Source organism: Sphaerodactylus townsendi, linkage group LG08 (assembly GCF_021028975.2).
Source record: "Sphaerodactylus townsendi isolate TG3544 linkage group LG08, MPM_Stown_v2.3, whole genome shotgun sequence".
Taxonomy (NCBI): domain Eukaryota; kingdom Metazoa; phylum Chordata; class Lepidosauria; order Squamata; family Sphaerodactylidae; genus Sphaerodactylus; species Sphaerodactylus townsendi.
In genome coordinates this window covers 113,888,136-113,903,062 of record NC_059432.1, presented here as the reverse complement: position 1 = coordinate 113,903,062, position 14,927 = coordinate 113,888,136, and positions in this window count along the sequence as shown.

Below are 14,927 nucleotides of genomic sequence, written 5' to 3'. Positions count from 1 at the left end.
CCCCCCCCCCACCCCCCCCCCCCCCCACCCCCCCCCCCCCCCACCCCCCCCCCCCCCCACCCCCCCCCCCCCCCACCCCCCCCCCCCCCCACCCCCCCCCCCCCCCACCCCCCCCCCCCCCCACCCCCCCCCCCCCCCACCCCCCCCCCCCCCCACCCCCCCCCCCCCCCACCCCCCCCCCCCCCCACCCCCCCCCCCCCCCACCCCCCCCCCCCCCCACCCCCCCCCCCCCCCACCCCCCCCCCCCCCCACCCCCCCCCCCCCCCACCCCCCCCCCCCCCCACCCCCCCCCCCCCCCACCCCCCCCCCCCCCCACCCCCCCCCCCCCCCACCCCCCCCCCCCCCCACCCCCCCCCCCCCCCACCCCCCCCCCCCCCCACCCCCCCCCCCCCCCACCCCCCCCCCCCCCCACCCCCCCCCCCCCCCACCCCCCCCCCCCCCCACCCCCCCCCCCCCCCACCCCCCCCCCCCCCCACCCCCCCCCCCCCCCACCCCCCCCCCCCCCCACCCCCCCCCCCCCCCACCCCCCCCCCCCCCCACCCCCCCCCCCCCCCACCCCCCCCCCCCCCCACCCCCCCCCCCCCCCACCCCCCCCCCCCCCCACCCCCCCCCCCCCCCACCCCCCCCCCCCCCCACCCCCCCCCCCCCCCACCCCCCCCCCCCCCCACCCCCCCCCCCCCCCACCCCCCCCCCCCCCCACCCCCCCCCCCCCCCACCCCCCCCCCCCCCCACCCCCCCCCCCCCCCACCCCCCCCCCCCCCCACCCCCCCCCCCCCCCACCCCCCCCCCCCCCCACCCCCCCCCCCCCCCACCCCCCCCCCCCCCCACCCCCCCCCCCCCCCACCCCCCCCCCCCCCCACCCCCCCCCCCCCCCACCCCCCCCCCCCCCCACCCCCCCCCCCCCCCACCCCCCCCCCCCCCCACCCCCCCCCCCCCCCACCCCCCCCCCCCCCCACCCCCCCCCCCCCCCACCCCCCCCCCCCCCCACCCCCCCCCCCCCCCACCCCCCCCCCCCCCCACCCCCCCCCCCCCCCACCCCCCCCCCCCCCCACCCCCCCCCCCCCCCACCCCCCCCCCCCCCCACCCCCCCCCCCCCCCACCCCCCCCCCCCCCCACCCCCCCCCCCCCCCACCCCCCCCCCCCCCCACCCCCCCCCCCCCCCACCCCCCCCCCCCCCCACCCCCCCCCCCCCCCACCCCCCCCCCCCCCCACCCCCCCCCCCCCCCACCCCCCCCCCCCCCCACCCCCCCCCCCCCCCACCCCCCCCCCCCCCCACCCCCCCCCCCCCCCACCCCCCCCCCCCCCCACCCCCCCCCCCCCCCACCCCCCCCCCCCCCCACCCCCCCCCCCCCCCACCCCCCCCCCCCCCCACCCCCCCCCCCCCCCACCCCCCCCCCCCCCCACCCCCCCCCCCCCCCACCCCCCCCCCCCCCCACCCCCCCCCCCCCCCACCCCCCCCCCCCCCCACCCCCCCCCCCCCCCACCCCCCCCCCCCCCCACCCCCCCCCCCCCCCACCCCCCCCCCCCCCCACCCCCCCCCCCCCCCACCCCCCCCCCCCCCCACCCCCCCCCCCCCCCACCCCCCCCCCCCCCCACCCCCCCCCCCCCCCACCCCCCCCCCCCCCCACCCCCCCCCCCCCCCACCCCCCCCCCCCCCCACCCCCCCCCCCCCCCACCCCCCCCCCCCCCCACCCCCCCCCCCCCCCACCCCCCCCCCCCCCCACCCCCCCCCCCCCCCACCCCCCCCCCCCCCCACCCCCCCCCCCCCCCACCCCCCCCCCCCCCCACCCCCCCCCCCCCCCACCCCCCCCCCCCCCCACCCCCCCCCCCCCCCACCCCCCCCCCCCCCCACCCCCCCCCCCCCCCACCCCCCCCCCCCCCCACCCCCCCCCCCCCCCACCCCCCCCCCCCCCCACCCCCCCCCCCCCCCACCCCCCCCCCCCCCCACCCCCCCCCCCCCCCACCCCCCCCCCCCCCCACCCCCCCCCCCCCCCACCCCCCCCCCCCCCCACCCCCCCCCCCCCCCACCCCCCCCCCCCCCCACCCCCCCCCCCCCCCACCCCCCCCCCCCCCCACCCCCCCCCCCCCCCACCCCCCCCCCCCCCCACCCCCCCCCCCCCCCACCCCCCCCCCCCCCCACCCCCCCCCCCCCCCACCCCCCCCCCCCCCCACCCCCCCCCCCCCCCACCCCCCCCCCCCCCCACCCCCCCCCCCCCCCACCCCCCCCCCCCCCCACCCCCCCCCCCCCCCACCCCCCCCCCCCCCCACCCCCCCCCCCCCCCACCCCCCCCCCCCCCCACCCCCCCCCCCCCCCACCCCCCCCCCCCCCCACCCCCCCCCCCCCCCACCCCCCCCCCCCCCCACCCCCCCCCCCCCCCACCCCCCCCCCCCCCCACCCCCCCCCCCCCCCACCCCCCCCCCCCCCCACCCCCCCCCCCCCCCACCCCCCCCCCCCCCCACCCCCCCCCCCCCCCACCCCCCCCCCCCCCCACCCCCCCCCCCCCCCACCCCCCCCCCCCCCCACCCCCCCCCCCCCCCACCCCCCCCCCCCCCCACCCCCCCCCCCCCCCACCCCCCCCCCCCCCCACCCCCCCCCCCCCCCACCCCCCCCCCCCCCCACCCCCCCCCCCCCCCACCCCCCCCCCCCCCCACCCCCCCCCCCCCCCACCCCCCCCCCCCCCCACCCCCCCCCCCCCCCACCCCCCCCCCCCCCCACCCCCCCCCCCCCCCACCCCCCCCCCCCCCCACCCCCCCCCCCCCCCACCCCCCCCCCCCCCCACCCCCCCCCCCCCCCACCCCCCCCCCCCCCCACCCCCCCCCCCCCCCACCCCCCCCCCCCCCCACCCCCCCCCCCCCCCACCCCCCCCCCCCCCCACCCCCCCCCCCCCCCACCCCCCCCCCCCCCCACCCCCCCCCCCCCCCACCCCCCCCCCCCCCCACCCCCCCCCCCCCCCACCCCCCCCCCCCCCCACCCCCCCCCCCCCCCACCCCCCCCCCCCCCCACCCCCCCCCCCCCCCACCCCCCCCCCCCCCCACCCCCCCCCCCCCCCACCCCCCCCCCCCCCCACCCCCCCCCCCCCCCACCCCCCCCCCCCCCCACCCCCCCCCCCCCCCACCCCCCCCCCCCCCCACCCCCCCCCCCCCCCACCCCCCCCCCCCCCCACCCCCCCCCCCCCCCACCCCCCCCCCCCCCCACCCCCCCCCCCCCCCACCCCCCCCCCCCCCCACCCCCCCCCCCCCCCACCCCCCCCCCCCCCCACCCCCCCCCCCCCCCACCCCCCCCCCCCCCCACCCCCCCCCCCCCCCACCCCCCCCCCCCCCCACCCCCCCCCCCCCCCACCCCCCCCCCCCCCCACCCCCCCCCCCCCCCACCCCCCCCCCCCCCCACCCCCCCCCCCCCCCACCCCCCCCCCCCCCCACCCCCCCCCCCCCCCACCCCCCCCCCCCCCCACCCCCCCCCCCCCCCACCCCCCCCCCCCCCCACCCCCCCCCCCCCCCACCCCCCCCCCCCCCCACCCCCCCCCCCCCCCACCCCCCCCCCCCCCCACCCCCCCCCCCCCCCACCCCCCCCCCCCCCCACCCCCCCCCCCCCCCACCCCCCCCCCCCCCCACCCCCCCCCCCCCCCACCCCCCCCCCCCCCCACCCCCCCCCCCCCCCACCCCCCCCCCCCCCCACCCCCCCCCCCCCCCACCCCCCCCCCCCCCCACCCCCCCCCCCCCCCACCCCCCCCCCCCCCCACCCCCCCCCCCCCCCACCCCCCCCCCCCCCCACCCCCCCCCCCCCCCACCCCCCCCCCCCCCCACCCCCCCCCCCCCCCACCCCCCCCCCCCCCCACCCCCCCCCCCCCCCACCCCCCCCCCCCCCCACCCCCCCCCCCCCCCACCCCCCCCCCCCCCCACCCCCCCCCCCCCCCACCCCCCCCCCCCCCCACCCCCCCCCCCCCCCACCCCCCCCCCCCCCCACCCCCCCCCCCCCCCACCCCCCCCCCCCCCCACCCCCCCCCCCCCCCACCCCCCCCCCCCCCCACCCCCCCCCCCCCCCACCCCCCCCCCCCCCCACCCCCCCCCCCCCCCACCCCCCCCCCCCCCCACCCCCCCCCCCCCCCACCCCCCCCCCCCCCCACCCCCCCCCCCCCCCACCCCCCCCCCCCCCCACCCCCCCCCCCCCCCACCCCCCCCCCCCCCCACCCCCCCCCCCCCCCACCCCCCCCCCCCCCCACCCCCCCCCCCCCCCACCCCCCCCCCCCCCCACCCCCCCCCCCCCCCACCCCCCCCCCCCCCCACCCCCCCCCCCCCCCACCCCCCCCCCCCCCCACCCCCCCCCCCCCCCACCCCCCCCCCCCCCCACCCCCCCCCCCCCCCACCCCCCCCCCCCCCCACCCCCCCCCCCCCCCACCCCCCCCCCCCCCCACCCCCCCCCCCCCCCACCCCCCCCCCCCCCCACCCCCCCCCCCCCCCACCCCCCCCCCCCCCCACCCCCCCCCCCCCCCACCCCCCCCCCCCCCCACCCCCCCCCCCCCCCACCCCCCCCCCCCCCCACCCCCCCCCCCCCCCACCCCCCCCCCCCCCCACCCCCCCCCCCCCCCACCCCCCCCCCCCCCCACCCCCCCCCCCCCCCACCCCCCCCCCCCCCCACCCCCCCCCCCCCCCACCCCCCCCCCCCCCCACCCCCCCCCCCCCCCACCCCCCCCCCCCCCCACCCCCCCCCCCCCCCACCCCCCCCCCCCCCCACCCCCCCCCCCCCCCACCCCCCCCCCCCCCCACCCCCCCCCCCCCCCACCCCCCCCCCCCCCCACCCCCCCCCCCCCCCACCCCCCCCCCCCCCCACCCCCCCCCCCCCCCACCCCCCCCCCCCCCCACCCCCCCCCCCCCCCACCCCCCCCCCCCCCCACCCCCCCCCCCCCCCACCCCCCCCCCCCCCCACCCCCCCCCCCCCCCACCCCCCCCCCCCCCCACCCCCCCCCCCCCCCACCCCCCCCCCCCCCCACCCCCCCCCCCCCCCACCCCCCCCCCCCCCCACCCCCCCCCCCCCCCACCCCCCCCCCCCCCCACCCCCCCCCCCCCCCACCCCCCCCCCCCCCCACCCCCCCCCCCCCCCACCCCCCCCCCCCCCCACCCCCCCCCCCCCCCACCCCCCCCCCCCCCCACCCCCCCCCCCCCCCACCCCCCCCCCCCCCCACCCCCCCCCCCCCCCACCCCCCCCCCCCCCCACCCCCCCCCCCCCCCACCCCCCCCCCCCCCCACCCCCCCCCCCCCCCACCCCCCCCCCCCCCCACCCCCCCCCCCCCCCACCCCCCCCCCCCCCCACCCCCCCCCCCCCCCACCCCCCCCCCCCCCCACCCCCCCCCCCCCCCACCCCCCCCCCCCCCCACCCCCCCCCCCCCCCACCCCCCCCCCCCCCCACCCCCCCCCCCCCCCACCCCCCCCCCCCCCCACCCCCCCCCCCCCCCACCCCCCCCCCCCCCCACCCCCCCCCCCCCCCACCCCCCCCCCCCCCCACCCCCCCCCCCCCCCACCCCCCCCCCCCCCCACCCCCCCCCCCCCCCACCCCCCCCCCCCCCCACCCCCCCCCCCCCCCACCCCCCCCCCCCCCCACCCCCCCCCCCCCCCACCCCCCCCCCCCCCCACCCCCCCCCCCCCCCACCCCCCCCCCCCCCCACCCCCCCCCCCCCCCACCCCCCCCCCCCCCCACCCCCCCCCCCCCCCACCCCCCCCCCCCCCCACCCCCCCCCCCCCCCACCCCCCCCCCCCCCCACCCCCCCCCCCCCCCACCCCCCCCCCCCCCCACCCCCCCCCCCCCCCACCCCCCCCCCCCCCCACCCCCCCCCCCCCCCACCCCCCCCCCCCCCCACCCCCCCCCCCCCCCACCCCCCCCCCCCCCCACCCCCCCCCCCCCCCACCCCCCCCCCCCCCCACCCCCCCCCCCCCCCACCCCCCCCCCCCCCCACCCCCCCCCCCCCCCACCCCCCCCCCCCCCCACCCCCCCCCCCCCCCACCCCCCCCCCCCCCCACCCCCCCCCCCCCCCACCCCCCCCCCCCCCCACCCCCCCCCCCCCCCACCCCCCCCCCCCCCCACCCCCCCCCCCCCCCACCCCCCCCCCCCCCCACCCCCCCCCCCCCCCACCCCCCCCCCCCCCCACCCCCCCCCCCCCCCACCCCCCCCCCCCCCCACCCCCCCCCCCCCCCACCCCCCCCCCCCCCCACCCCCCCCCCCCCCCACCCCCCCCCCCCCCCACCCCCCCCCCCCCCCACCCCCCCCCCCCCCCACCCCCCCCCCCCCCCACCCCCCCCCCCCCCCACCCCCCCCCCCCCCCACCCCCCCCCCCCCCCACCCCCCCCCCCCCCCACCCCCCCCCCCCCCCACCCCCCCCCCCCCCCACCCCCCCCCCCCCCCACCCCCCCCCCCCCCCACCCCCCCCCCCCCCCACCCCCCCCCCCCCCCACCCCCCCCCCCCCCCACCCCCCCCCCCCCCCACCCCCCCCCCCCCCCACCCCCCCCCCCCCCCACCCCCCCCCCCCCCCACCCCCCCCCCCCCCCACCCCCCCCCCCCCCCACCCCCCCCCCCCCCCACCCCCCCCCCCCCCCACCCCCCCCCCCCCCCACCCCCCCCCCCCCCCACCCCCCCCCCCCCCCACCCCCCCCCCCCCCCACCCCCCCCCCCCCCCACCCCCCCCCCCCCCCACCCCCCCCCCCCCCCACCCCCCCCCCCCCCCACCCCCCCCCCCCCCCACCCCCCCCCCCCCCCACCCCCCCCCCCCCCCACCCCCCCCCCCCCCCACCCCCCCCCCCCCCCACCCCCCCCCCCCCCCACCCCCCCCCCCCCCCACCCCCCCCCCCCCCCACCCCCCCCCCCCCCCACCCCCCCCCCCCCCCACCCCCCCCCCCCCCCACCCCCCCCCCCCCCCACCCCCCCCCCCCCCCACCCCCCCCCCCCCCCACCCCCCCCCCCCCCCACCCCCCCCCCCCCCCACCCCCCCCCCCCCCCACCCCCCCCCCCCCCCACCCCCCCCCCCCCCCACCCCCCCCCCCCCCCACCCCCCCCCCCCCCCACCCCCCCCCCCCCCCACCCCCCCCCCCCCCCACCCCCCCCCCCCCCCACCCCCCCCCCCCCCCACCCCCCCCCCCCCCCACCCCCCCCCCCCCCCACCCCCCCCCCCCCCCACCCCCCCCCCCCCCCACCCCCCCCCCCCCCCACCCCCCCCCCCCCCCACCCCCCCCCCCCCCCACCCCCCCCCCCCCCCACCCCCCCCCCCCCCCACCCCCCCCCCCCCCCACCCCCCCCCCCCCCCACCCCCCCCCCCCCCCACCCCCCCCCCCCCCCACCCCCCCCCCCCCCCACCCCCCCCCCCCCCCACCCCCCCCCCCCCCCACCCCCCCCCCCCCCCACCCCCCCCCCCCCCCACCCCCCCCCCCCCCCACCCCCCCCCCCCCCCACCCCCCCCCCCCCCCACCCCCCCCCCCCCCCACCCCCCCCCCCCCCCACCCCCCCCCCCCCCCACCCCCCCCCCCCCCCACCCCCCCCCCCCCCCACCCCCCCCCCCCCCCACCCCCCCCCCCCCCCACCCCCCCCCCCCCCCACCCCCCCCCCCCCCCACCCCCCCCCCCCCCCACCCCCCCCCCCCCCCACCCCCCCCCCCCCCCACCCCCCCCCCCCCCCACCCCCCCCCCCCCCCACCCCCCCCCCCCCCCACCCCCCCCCCCCCCCACCCCCCCCCCCCCCCACCCCCCCCCCCCCCCACCCCCCCCCCCCCCCACCCCCCCCCCCCCCCACCCCCCCCCCCCCCCACCCCCCCCCCCCCCCACCCCCCCCCCCCCCCACCCCCCCCCCCCCCCACCCCCCCCCCCCCCCACCCCCCCCCCCCCCCACCCCCCCCCCCCCCCACCCCCCCCCCCCCCCACCCCCCCCCCCCCCCACCCCCCCCCCCCCCCACCCCCCCCCCCCCCCACCCCCCCCCCCCCCCACCCCCCCCCCCCCCCACCCCCCCCCCCCCCCACCCCCCCCCCCCCCCACCCCCCCCCCCCCCCACCCCCCCCCCCCCCCACCCCCCCCCCCCCCCACCCCCCCCCCCCCCCACCCCCCCCCCCCCCCACCCCCCCCCCCCCCCACCCCCCCCCCCCCCCACCCCCCCCCCCCCCCACCCCCCCCCCCCCCCACCCCCCCCCCCCCCCACCCCCCCCCCCCCCCACCCCCCCCCCCCCCCACCCCCCCCCCCCCCCACCCCCCCCCCCCCCCACCCCCCCCCCCCCCCACCCCCCCCCCCCCCCACCCCCCCCCCCCCCCACCCCCCCCCCCCCCCACCCCCCCCCCCCCCCACCCCCCCCCCCCCCCACCCCCCCCCCCCCCCACCCCCCCCCCCCCCCACCCCCCCCCCCCCCCACCCCCCCCCCCCCCCACCCCCCCCCCCCCCCACCCCCCCCCCCCCCCACCCCCCCCCCCCCCCACCCCCCCCCCCCCCCACCCCCCCCCCCCCCCACCCCCCCCCCCCCCCACCCCCCCCCCCCCCCACCCCCCCCCCCCCCCACCCCCCCCCCCCCCCACCCCCCCCCCCCCCCACCCCCCCCCCCCCCCACCCCCCCCCCCCCCCACCCCCCCCCCCCCCCACCCCCCCCCCCCCCCACCCCCCCCCCCCCCCACCCCCCCCCCCCCCCACCCCCCCCCCCCCCCACCCCCCCCCCCCCCCACCCCCCCCCCCCCCCACCCCCCCCCCCCCCCACCCCCCCCCCCCCCCACCCCCCCCCCCCCCCACCCCCCCCCCCCCCCACCCCCCCCCCCCCCCACCCCCCCCCCCCCCCACCCCCCCCCCCCCCCACCCCCCCCCCCCCCCACCCCCCCCCCCCCCCACCCCCCCCCCCCCCCACCCCCCCCCCCCCCCACCCCCCCCCCCCCCCACCCCCCCCCCCCCCCACCCCCCCCCCCCCCCACCCCCCCCCCCCCCCACCCCCCCCCCCCCCCACCCCCCCCCCCCCCCACCCCCCCCCCCCCCCACCCCCCCCCCCCCCCACCCCCCCCCCCCCCCACCCCCCCCCCCCCCCACCCCCCCCCCCCCCCACCCCCCCCCCCCCCCACCCCCCCCCCCCCCCACCCCCCCCCCCCCCCACCCCCCCCCCCCCCCACCCCCCCCCCCCCCCACCCCCCCCCCCCCCCACCCCCCCCCCCCCCCACCCCCCCCCCCCCCCACCCCCCCCCCCCCCCACCCCCCCCCCCCCCCACCCCCCCCCCCCCCCACCCCCCCCCCCCCCCACCCCCCCCCCCCCCCACCCCCCCCCCCCCCCACCCCCCCCCCCCCCCACCCCCCCCCCCCCCCACCCCCCCCCCCCCCCACCCCCCCCCCCCCCCACCCCCCCCCCCCCCCACCCCCCCCCCCCCCCACCCCCCCCCCCCCCCACCCCCCCCCCCCCCCACCCCCCCCCCCCCCCACCCCCCCCCCCCCCCACCCCCCCCCCCCCCCACCCCCCCCCCCCCCCACCCCCCCCCCCCCCCACCCCCCCCCCCCCCCACCCCCCCCCCCCCCCACCCCCCCCCCCCCCCACCCCCCCCCCCCCCCACCCCCCCCCCCCCCCACCCCCCCCCCCCCCCACCCCCCCCCCCCCCCACCCCCCCCCCCCCCCACCCCCCCCCCCCCCCACCCCCCCCCCCCCCCACCCCCCCCCCCCCCCACCCCCCCCCCCCCCCACCCCCCCCCCCCCCCACCCCCCCCCCCCCCCACCCCCCCCCCCCCCCACCCCCCCCCCCCCCCACCCCCCCCCCCCCCCACCCCCCCCCCCCCCCACCCCCCCCCCCCCCCACCCCCCCCCCCCCCCACCCCCCCCCCCCCCCACCCCCCCCCCCCCCCACCCCCCCCCCCCCCCACCCCCCCCCCCCCCCACCCCCCCCCCCCCCCACCCCCCCCCCCCCCCACCCCCCCCCCCCCCCACCCCCCCCCCCCCCCACCCCCCCCCCCCCCCACCCCCCCCCCCCCCCACCCCCCCCCCCCCCCACCCCCCCCCCCCCCCACCCCCCCCCCCCCCCACCCCCCCCCCCCCCCACCCCCCCCCCCCCCCACCCCCCCCCCCCCCCACCCCCCCCCCCCCCCACCCCCCCCCCCCCCCACCCCCCCCCCCCCCCACCCCCCCCCCCCCCCACCCCCCCCCCCCCCCACCCCCCCCCCCCCCCACCCCCCCCCCCCCCCACCCCCCCCCCCCCCCACCCCCCCCCCCCCCCACCCCCCCCCCCCCCCACCCCCCCCCCCCCCCACCCCCCCCCCCCCCCACCCCCCCCCCCCCCCACCCCCCCCCCCCCCCACCCCCCCCCCCCCCCACCCCCCCCCCCCCCCACCCCCCCCCCCCCCCACCCCCCCCCCCCCCCACCCCCCCCCCCCCCCACCCCCCCCCCCCCCCACCCCCCCCCCCCCCCACCCCCCCCCCCCCCCACCCCCCCCCCCCCCCACCCCCCCCCCCCCCCACCCCCCCCCCCCCCCACCCCCCCCCCCCCCCACCCCCCCCCCCCCCCACCCCCCCCCCCCCCCACCCCCCCCCCCCCCCACCCCCCCCCCCCCCCACCCCCCCCCCCCCCCACCCCCCCCCCCCCCCACCCCCCCCCCCCCCCACCCCCCCCCCCCCCCACCCCCCCCCCCCCCCACCCCCCCCCCCCCCCACCCCCCCCCCCCCCCACCCCCCCCCCCCCCCACCCCCCCCCCCCCCCACCCCCCCCCCCCCCCACCCCCCCCCCCCCCCACCCCCCCCCCCCCCCACCCCCCCCCCCCCCCACCCCCCCCCCCCCCCACCCCCCCCCCCCCCCACCCCCCCCCCCCCCCACCCCCCCCCCCCCCCACCCCCCCCCCCCCCCACCCCCCCCCCCCCCCACCCCCCCCCCCCCCCACCCCCCCCCCCCCCCACCCCCCCCCCCCCCCACCCCCCCCCCCCCCCACCCCCCCCCCCCCCCACCCCCCCCCCCCCCCACCCCCCCCCCCCCCCACCCCCCCCCCCCCCCACCCCCCCCCCCCCCCACCCCCCCCCCCCCCCACCCCCCCCCCCCCCCACCCCCCCCCCCCCCCACCCCCCCCCCCCCCCACCCCCCCCCCCCCCCACCCCCCCCCCCCCCCACCCCCCCCCCCCCCCACCCCCCCCCCCCCCCACCCCCCCCCCCCCCCACCCCCCCCCCCCCCCACCCCCCCCCCCCCCCACCCCCCCCCCCCCCCACCCCCCCCCCCCCCCACCCCCCCCCCCCCCCACCCCCCCCCCCCCCCACCCCCCCCCCCCCCCACCCCCCCCCCCCCCCACCCCCCCCCCCCCCCACCCCCCCCCCCCCCCACCCCCCCCCCCCCCCACCCCCCCCCCCCCCCACCCCCCCCCCCCCCCACCCCCCCCCCCCCCCACCCCCCCCCCCCCCCACCCCCCCCCCCCCCCACCCCCCCCCCCCCCCACCCCCCCCCCCCCCCACCCCCCCCCCCCCCCACCCCCCCCCCCCCCCACCCCCCCCCCCCCCCACCCCCCCCCCCCCCCACCCCCCCCCCCCCCCACCCCCCCCCCCCCCCACCCCCCCCCCCCCCCACCCCCCCCCCCCCCCACCCCCCCCCCCCCCCACCCCCCCCCCCCCCCACCCCCCCCCCCCCCCACCCCCCCCCCCCCCCACCCCCCCCCCCCCCCACCCCCCCCCCCCCCCACCCCCCCCCCCCCCCACCCCCCCCCCCCCCCACCCCCCCCCCCCCCCACCCCCCCCCCCCCCCACCCCCCCCCCCCCCCACCCCCCCCCCCCCCCACCCCCCCCCCCCCCCACCCCCCCCCCCCCCCACCCCCCCCCCCCCCCACCCCCCCCCCCCCCCACCCCCCCCCCCCCCCACCCCCCCCCCCCCCCACCCCCCCCCCCCCCCACCCCCCCCCCCCCCCACCCCCCCCCCCCCCCACCCCCCCCCCCCCCCACCCCCCCCCCCCCCCACCCCCCCCCCCCCCCACCCCCCCCCCCCCCCACCCCCCCCCCCCCCCACCCCCCCCCCCCCCCACCCCCCCCCCCCCCCACCCCCCCCCCCCCCCACCCCCCCCCCCCCCCACCCCCCCCCCCCCCCACCCCCCCCCCCCCCCACCCCCCCCCCCCCCCACCCCCCCCCCCCCCCACCCCCCCCCCCCCCCACCCCCCCCCCCCCCCACCCCCCCCCCCCCCCACCCCCCCCCCCCCCCACCCCCCCCCCCCCCCACCCCCCCCCCCCCCCACCCCCCCCCCCCCCCACCCCCCCCCCCCCCCACCCCCCCCCCCCCCCACCCCCCCCCCCCCCCACCCCCCCCCCCCCCCACCCCCCCCCCCCCCCACCCCCCCCCCCCCCCACCCCCCCCCCCCCCCACCCCCCCCCCCCCCCACCCCCCCCCCCCCCCACCCCCCCCCCCCCCCACCCCCCCCCCCCCCCACCCCCCCCCCCCCCCACCCCCCCCCCCCCCCACCCCCCCCCCCCCCCACCCCCCCCCCCCCCCACCCCCCCCCCCCCCCACCCCCCCCCCCCCCCACCCCCCCCCCCCCCCACCCCCCCCCCCCCCCACCCCCCCCCCCCCCCACCCCCCCCCCCCCCCACCCCCCCCCCCCCCCACCCCCCCCCCCCCCCACCCCCCCCCCCCCCCACCCCCCCCCCCCCCCACCCCCCCCCCCCCCCACCCCCCCCCCCCCCCACCCCCCCCCCCCCCCACCCCCCCCCCCCCCCACCCCCCCCCCCCCCCACCCCCCCCCCCCCCCACCCCCCCCCCCCCCCACCCCCCCCCCCCCCCACCCCCCCCCCCCCCCACCCCCCCCCCCCCCCACCCCCCCCCCCCCCCACCCCCCCCCCCCCCCACCCCCCCCCCCCCCCACCCCCCCCCCCCCCCACCCCCCCCCCCCCCCACCCCCCCCCCCCCCCACCCCCCCCCCCCCCCACCCCCCCCCCCCCCCACCCCCCCCCCCCCCCACCCCCCCCCCCCCCCACCCCCCCCCCCCCCCACCCCCCCCCCCCCCCACCCCCCCCCCCCCCCACCCCCCCCCCCCCCCACCCCCCCCCCCCCCCACCCCCCCCCCCCCCCACCCCCCCACCCCCCCACCCCACCCACCCCCACCCCCCCCCCCCCCCACCCCCCCCCCCCGCCACCCCCCCCCCCCACCCACCCCCCCATACCCCCCCCCCACCCCCCCCAAACCACACCCCCCGCCCCCCCCCCAGCCCCCCCCCCCCCCCCCCACCCCCACCCCACCCCCCCACCCCCCCCACGCCCCCCCCCCCCCCCCCCCCCCCCCCCCCACCCCCCCCCCCCCCCAATCCCATCATCCCCTGCCAGCATCATGCTGGCAGGGGATGATGGGAACTGTAGTCCACAACATCTGGAGGGCCACGAGTTTGACGCCTGTGCAATAAAGGATGGCATGAATGAGAGGATCTGGTCGATTAGAATCACAAATACGCCAACGTGCTGGGAAAGGGATTTGCAGAAATCCGGCTTTTGGGGGTTCAAAGCGAGACCCCGGCGATGGGCTGAGCTGCCCTTGAACTCGGGAAGGGAGAGCTTGCCGTGGAGTGCACAACCCCATGGTGGTGGGGCGGATGCTGTGGACACGTGGCTCCGGAGCCCATGTGGCCCGTGGGAGCCAGAGGGGTATGGTAGCTACCAGAAGCGTACCAGGGGTAAATGGCACCCAGAGACAAATTGTCTCCCCCCAGACTCTGGACCCCCAGGCTCTGGCCCCCACGACCTTAGCTCCGCCCCCTGATGCCCCAGGCTCCACCCCCACTGCCCTTGACCATGCCCATGTCACCATGGACATGGGCAAGGTCTAGGGTGCCTACCTCCCCCCAACAGACTCCCCCTGACGGCTGGGTCCCACCCCTTCCTGCTCCCCAAGCCCCACCCCCGACCGCAGTGCTTATAAAAGAAAGTCTCCGAAGCCGGGACTGCAGTCTCTTCTTGCCTGCCCGGAGGGGAGGTCAGAAGAGACTGCAGGCTGCCGGATGGGGGGAAGGAAGGGAGGGAGGGAGGGGGGAGTCCAGGGTGGGGTTGAGGGTGGTTGGACGGGGTCAAGGCACGTGAAAATGACCAGACAGCAGGACTTCCTGGTCACGTGGGGGGCCGATTTTGCGCCCCCTCCCCGTGATCAGAAGAGTGGTGCCCGGGGACAAGGGGTACCCCTTGTCCCTAGGCAGATACGCCACTGGTAGCTACGGTGACCCTCTCGGTTCAAATCCCCTCTCTGCCACGAATCTTTCAGTTGTGATGATGAAAGGGGAGGGCTGCACACGTCACCCTGAGCTCTTCTGAGGATAAAAAAAAATGTGCGAGAGAGTTGTTTGTTGGCAGAGTTTGTGTCCCACATTTCTGCTCTTACAGGGGCCACCAATTTATAGTATGTGCGATAAAAAGCACATTTTGAAAACACCACCCCCGAGCACATATCGTTAAAATGATTTTTAAAACAGAGGGGATTTTTTTTGAAGAAAAAGAGTAGAAGGGTTTTGGATTTATACCCCACCTTTCTCTCCTGGTAAGGAGACTCAAAGTGGCTTACAAGCTCTTTTCCCTTCCTCTCTCCACAACAGACACCTTGTGAGGCAGGTGGGGCTGAGAGAGTTAAGAACATTAGAACATAAGAACTAGCCTGCTGGATCAGACCAGAGTCCATCTAGTCCAGCACTCTGCTGCTCGCAGTGGCCCACCAGGTGCCTTTGGGAGCTCACCTGCAGGAGGTGAAAGCAATGGCCTTCTGCAGCTGCTGCTCCTGAGCACCTGGTCTGCTAAGGCATTTGCAACCTCAGATCAAGGAGGATCAAGATTGGGAGCCATAGAGCGACTTCTCCTCCATAAATCTGTCCAAGCCCTTTTTAAAGCTATCCAGGTGAGTGGACATCACCACCTCCTGTGGCAGCATATTCCAAACACCCATCACCCGTTGCATGAAGAAGTGTTTCCCTTTATTAGTCCTAATTCTTCCCCCCAGCATTTT